Here is a 7,085-nt window from a genome sequence, read left to right on the forward strand (position 1 = left end):
AGTTTTTTACACAATTCTTGATTTTTAAAATTGTGTAACTGCTATTCTTGGTATTACCAGTCATAATGAATCAAAGCAGAAATTCAGGCTCATTGGGTGCTTGGCTAACATCATTTGTAAAGTCCCAAAAGAATTTGAACTGTTATTTGTAATCTTCTGCTTTCCACCTCTTAAAATATGTATGTTGACAGACTATGTCCTTTATATAGGAACTGTCATACAAGAATGTGAGTGATGCATCCTAAGTGGTATATTCTCTCTAGTACACAATGACGGATACTTACAGATGTTTAAAACCTCCCTCTGATAGCGGTATGAAAATTTGCTCAAAAGTTTAATGCTCAGTTTTAGAATAACTTGACCTAAATATCTTGGTTGTTGGAATGGATGAAATAGAGAATCCTTTTTATTATGTGCACAAAATAAACTCTACAAAACTACGTAATTCGAACTTATGCAAGGTGTCATGAAAGGATCTCCATGCAAAGAATTAGTTTGGTTTCCGTTATATCTTGTCTGCCCTCACCCAATTCTCTCTCTGTTTATTTCTGTCATGATGTCTGGGGTAGCTCACGATGGAGAGAGCCAATCTCAGGACAGTCTGTCAGGAAACAGGGCAGACACCTCAAAATGGTGGTATATTCTATAACTAGACTTCACCAAACCAATAACAAGTATGCACCCCTGGATTATTATATTAGTCTTAGATGAAGCCACAGACAGTCCCACTCAAGCCCTTCTTTACCACTTGGACAAACTTGACCTTATGATGAAAGGTTATTAAAACCCCAAATCACCACATATGAGGTCACTCTGGACCCCAAAGGGCCAGTCACTTACCCCAGGTCAATTGATGTCTTTGGTGCGAGACCAAGAGCAACGCTGTAGACAATTTATCTAGTAAACTAACTAAAGATTTAATATATAAGAAAAAGAAATGAGTTATTGAGAGGTTAAAGCAGGTAAAATACATTACAGGTGAGTCAGTTTGTAAATCCAAATGATTAGCAAAGGTGTAGTAATTTGCTGGTTTTCCATAAATCTCTCAGGATTACCCAATATGGCTTTGGGGATCTCTGTCAGAATCCATCAGTCCAGAGATAACCGGATTGCTCCTAGGGTTCATTCTTATATCTATCTTCCCTAGAAAGCAGTCTGGCACGTTTTCCCATCACAGCATGGGTTTGGTAGATTTCCCATTGCTGAACACAACGACCCATGCTTTGAAGTTAGTATGCTTCTCATTTACAGTTCTAACGCTTCACTCCCCATTAGTGGGCAATCCAGTTACAGAGACGTATATAATGCATTTAATTACAGCCATACAGACTGTTTCTGGCTATGAAAAATAATCTTTCATTTGTTTTTTGGCAGTTTTACACATTAAGTAAATTCTCATCTAAACATTAGGTTTCAGAGTAGCAGCCGTGTTAGTCTGTATCCTCAAAAAGAAGAACAGGAGTACTTGTGGCACTTTAGAGACTAACAAATGTATTAGAGCATAAGCTTTCGTGGACTACAGCCCACTTCTTCGGATGCATATAGAATATATGTTCCATTCTATATGCATCCGAAGAAGTGGGCTGTAGTCCATGAAAGCTTATGCTCTAATACATTTGTTAGTCTCTAAAGTGCCACAAGTACTCCTGTTCATCTAAACATTAATTCGTCCTTTGATCTAGGGCTAGCTAAGTCCAAGGATAGTAATCACAGGAAACAGGCAAAACAATACAATTATGTTCCTTTCAGCTATTCTAACATGCAAATGAATTGGTATGCTTAACACTTCTTTGAGATTCACAACCAAATGAATTGTTCTGATCTGAGCTAGCCCATCAGTGTCACAATCACCATTTGTCATGTCCTGCCTCAGATTCAATTGCACTTCTCAGTACAGGAACCTTGTCTTTCGTTTTGTGCTACTCACCTTTGAGCACTCTAAAAATAGATATGACATAGTATGAATTATGTTGAGAAGGCCTATGCCTGTCCAAGGGCCCTTCTGTATCATTGTCTTTCATAAGAACAAACGGAGAAAATACACCTGGAATAAACTACAGTGTGGTGATGAGGATTATCTGTGGTGTGCTCCCTTCTATGTTACAGGGCTCAGAGCAGTGAAGGACTAGCACAAGGTCCTGACTTCTGACAGTGTATATCAGTGCTCTCCAAAGTGGGGTGCTCAAGAGGATCCTTGGGGGTGTGCAGCAGGAGGAGCACTTTTTTTTTTCCTACGGCCTGGCAAGGGGTGCATGCTTAAAATTATTTTACTGATTGGGTGTGCGATCAAAAAAGTTTGGAGACCACTGGTGTAGAGGCTGAAGATCTGAAGGGGAAATCAAATTTTGAGTCTTGACAGCAGCTCTCCTCTATATGCCTACTGGCCTACAACACAAGTAGGAATGGTGGAGTAATTAGGGAAGGTGCAGGGATATTTGTTCCACTTCCATTTCTACAGATTTCCCATTGAGGGCTCCTCAGGTCCTTGATGCGTAGGGCTTAGTGACAAGTAAGCCCTCCACTCTAGCCATCTGAACAAATGCCAGAGATCAGGCTGCCTTCGCGCAATGATTTCCTGTTGAGCTCCAACCAGCACAGATGTGCTCTGCTCTACCAGTAGACAAGCTAAGGGTTGGGGGAAGGTAAGAAAATGGAGGCCCTGGCTGCACTGACTGTTTCTCCACTAGTTTCAAGGGTCAACTACTGTGGCTTTTTCTGTACACCCCTCACCACTGAAAGGAAATGGATAGGGAAATTGTGATGTTCCCCTGGTGTTATCTGGACTGGTGATCTGCTAGGTCACTCCAGTCCTCAACTATGGCAGCCAGCCTTACCCTGTTCTGCTGTGAGAACCCCCACTCCTGGGCTGTTCACACACAGCCTCTGGCATGTAAGCTACTCCCAGCTATGTGAGTGAACACTTTTGACCAGCCACTGCTTGGATTGTGCAACCGAATGACACTAGCCAATATCTCCGGTCCCAGACACAACCTTAGGAACCTCCATCCTGCAGTGTCCGGTTATGTCCCCTGGACGTTGCAAGCTTATATGAGGTTGTCAATTTAACAAAGAAATTGATATGCACCAGACTTATTATCCCAAGGGGAGTCTCTGACATGCTTCAAACCAAATGTACTGCTTCAGGTAGAATAAACAAATTTATTAACTACAAAAGCTAGATTTTAAGTGATTATAAGCCAAAGCACAAGTCAGGTTTGGTCAAATGAAATAAAAGCAAAACACATTCTAAGCCGATCTTCACACTTTCAGTGCCCTTACAAACTTAGATGCTTCTCACCACAGGCACTCATGAGGTGTGAACTGCCCCTCTGCTCCTGGAGAGTTTTGCCTGGGCTTGTTTTAAGCCACGAGGACACATTTTCAGGCTCATAACTGTATACATGAACAACCTCTAACATTACTATAACAACAATGCTCAGTGCATTGTGAGCCTTCTGAAGACACCCAAATGACAAACTTTGCATTGGATAACACACAATCATATTATAAGGATGAACATGGGGGGATGCAGGGTGTTCCCCCGAGGTACAGAGCATCACACCTCTCCCCTTAGTTTACTGCAAGAGGGTTAGTCACCGATTAACTGGAAGGCAGTTTGTGTTATAGTTCTCTTGGCACCCAGCCGTGAGGTAGTGTGCCTCAGTTTCCCCATTCACACACAGCAAACCAGGTTTGTTATGGTTTCTCTGCTGTCACCAGCTTTAAATCTGTTTACAGGTATTAACTAAGAACTAGCGTTACCATAAGGTTTAACATCAGTAACAAAATTCTTATCCCAAAACTTAATATTAATACTAACATATTTTATTACAGATGGGTATTTACAAGTATCTTTATGATACCATGCCCTCTGTTCTGACAGTGTAGTTTGAGGTTAGTTTGTTCATTACCCATGGTGTCCTTTGACTCTCTCCCATGTAATCAGTCACTGGCTTTTCTTTCCCTCCAGTGTTCCCCTCTGTGTTTAAAGAGACACAGTTACTTTCCAAAAATGTATCAGAAATAGCATCCTAAAAAAACAGGAGCTGGATTGGGGCACCCTCCATCACCCCTTTCTCTGTCGCTGAGAAGTGAGCTGTGTGCCTGCTCCCCTCCAGGAAGTTGGTCACACAGTTCCCTCTCAAAACCTGGGTCACAGGCTGAGTGCCTGGGAGCACAGATGCTAACCCAGCCATCTACCTAGTGTCCTGGGCATCCTGACCCAAGAGACTAGTGAGGAGACATTCCTGTACTCCCACTATTCCTGCCCCAGTTTACTCCTCTGGACCCCCTCCCAAGACGCATTTCTCTGTGCTCCCGAGGAAGAGTTCTGTTCCTTGTTCAGCTGCAAAACTCTGCCAGATAACTGGGACAGTTTCCTTAATCACTGACAACACCTCTCCTGCCCCTGCGCCTGAGGGCATGTTGCCTTCTGCTGGAAAGGAGCTAGCTAGTCTCAGCTCCTCCCATACTGGTTTCTGAGATCCCCTGCCCCTTCCCTGGGCTCTCATCTGGGACACATTTCTCTATGCTCCCTAGAGCTGGGTCTGTCTCTGGTTCTTCTGCAACTTGCTGGCAGTTAACAACCTGGAAAGTTCTCTCCCTGGCAGACATTACACCCCTATCCGTTCCTGATGTGGTGTTGCCTCCAGCTGCAGTGCAGGAGCTGGTCTCAACCAACCTTTTACCTGGAAGCATGTGGCTTCCCTCTGCTGCAGAAGAGTCAAGGAGACTCTTCCATTCTCTTAGCAGTTCCTGAGATCTTACCTTTTCCCTCAGGGGTTCCAGCATAAAACTCCTTCCTGCTGCAGGCAAATACTTCAACCTGAGCTACACAGAAAAAGTCATTACCCAGAAGCAGGTTGAATAGAAGGTGTTTCATTACCTCCACAGTCAAAACACTTTCCAAACCTTCCCATACCACATGGATTTTTAGCTAGTGGTATGCGGAATCTGCTTTTGCTCACCCCCACAATCTCTGCCATTTGGCCAGGTAGCCTACTGGCCTTTGGGACCACAGTCTGCTTAACCAGAGAGATCTGGACTCCTGTATCCCTCTGCCCCAAATACTCCCTGCCATTAATTTTGACAACCTTAATATACTTCATGTCTGGTTCTGCAGAGGCTAATCTCACAAAACCAACATGATAGGTTTTGATTCCTGTGGGGGTTCTGTGTTGAGGACAGCAGAACTAACATGAGCTATTGGTTGTCTGCTTCCTCCTAGCACAGGGCATTTATTCCTCAGGTGGTCAGTGGAATTACACTGATAGCACCTTTTGGGCTCTTCTCCTTTTACAGGAGATTTGGGATGGGAGTTACCAGTAGAGGGATGTTTTTGAGTAAGAGAACGTTTAGGCTCCCAACCTCCTTCTCTCTACCCAGGGGCAAAATGGGATCCTTCCTTCCCACCAGTTTTAAACCCCTCTTTTGGTGGCCTGCCCTCAGTAGACGCCTGAGTCTGTTCAAAGGCATGAGCTAAAAGGGCCATCTCATCCACAGACTTGACATCTTTATCCCATAGACATTGCTTTACTTTGTCATTACGTATGCTTAGGAAATGCTCTTGAGCAACAAGATCAAGCATTCCTTCAAAACTTGCCACCTCTTTACCCCTCGCCCATTTTCTCAGCAAATCTTTCATTTTGTTTACATATTTCCCATTACTCATCCCAATAGCCCTTTTAAGATTCTTAAATTTAATTCTATGTGTTTTGAGGGTAATCTGAAAGCTTTGTAAAACCGTTATCTTTAAATTTACAATAATCTAAAGCATCTTCAATAGGCATTCTACTGAATATATTTTGAGCTTTACCAGTTAATTTTGTGTTCAGGGTAGGAACTCTCTTATCATCAGGGATTTCATGTATTACACACAGCCTTTCAAAGGTAGTCAGATATTTAGAAATATCATCCTCCTCACTGTATGCAGGACATAAGTGTTCCCACTTGTGGATTTTTGGAGTGATGGGAGTCATTGGGGTAGAGAACCTCAGGTTCCACTTCGCTAGCAGGTTCAGCTAGTGTTCGTTCATTCTTTCTTAGCCCTTCTCTGTGCAGTCTCCTCCCTGGCTGCCTCTGCCTCCATAGTTTCCCTGGCTGCAGCTGCTTCTTTGAGCCTCATTTCTGCCTGCCACATTTGAAACTCGCAGGCCTTTTCCTTCTCTGCTGCTTCCAGTCTGGCCAGCTCTAGTTTTGTAGCTGCCTCACTGGTAGTCATTTTTCTGCTTTCTTGTGCTTATTTCCCTCACCCGAAATAAACAAACAGAAAATAACAAAGCTGTGACCTCCTCCTGACTGTCCTTAGCCACTGCACTTAAGACTCACTTAAAATCCCAAATATTAGTGCTTAAAGTGTGAACTCCACTTGGAGTAACAAGCCGCACATACACTCTGCTTGCTGTGCCACTGTAACGTTCCCCTGGTGTTATCTGGACTGGTGATCTGCTAGGTCACTCCAATCCTTGACTCTGGGAGCCAACCTTACCCTGCTCTGCTTCTTTGATGCTTCTCACCACAGGCTGGCTTGTTGCCCTTCATCCAGGCTCTCTCCTTTGATCAGCACTTCAGTCGCTTGGTGGTGGTGGTGGTGTCTGTAGATGGAGGTGGAAGATAGAGCACATGACAAACGTCTTTCCCTTTTATCATGTTCTTTCTTCCCCCCCTTCAGAGTCAGGTGAGCATTACCTCATCATAGTCCCAAACTGACCAAGGGAAGGGGGGGTGAAACACTTGAGAGTCCAACAGATCCTTTGTTGCTGCCTAGGCCAGTGTCCTTTGTTCCTGTGAGGCTGGGCTGGGTTTGTCCCATACATGCCCCGATGAGGTGTGAACTGCCCCTATGCTTCTGGAGAATTTTGCCTGGGCCTCTGCTCCTGGAGAGTTTTTGTTTGGGCTTGTTTTAAGCCACAAGGACACATTTTCAGCCTCATAACTATATATGTGAACTTCCAACCTATAACATTACTATAAGAACAATGCTCAGTGCATTATGAGCCTTCCAAAGACACCCGACATGACAAACGGTGCACTGGATACCACACAATCATATTATAAGGATGAACATGGGAGTGCAGGGTGTCCCC

The sequence above is a fragment of the Chrysemys picta genome, chromosome 3 (genome assembly GCF_011386835.1).
Source record: "Chrysemys picta bellii isolate R12L10 chromosome 3, ASM1138683v2, whole genome shotgun sequence".
NCBI lineage: Eukaryota > Metazoa > Chordata > Testudines > Emydidae > Chrysemys > Chrysemys picta.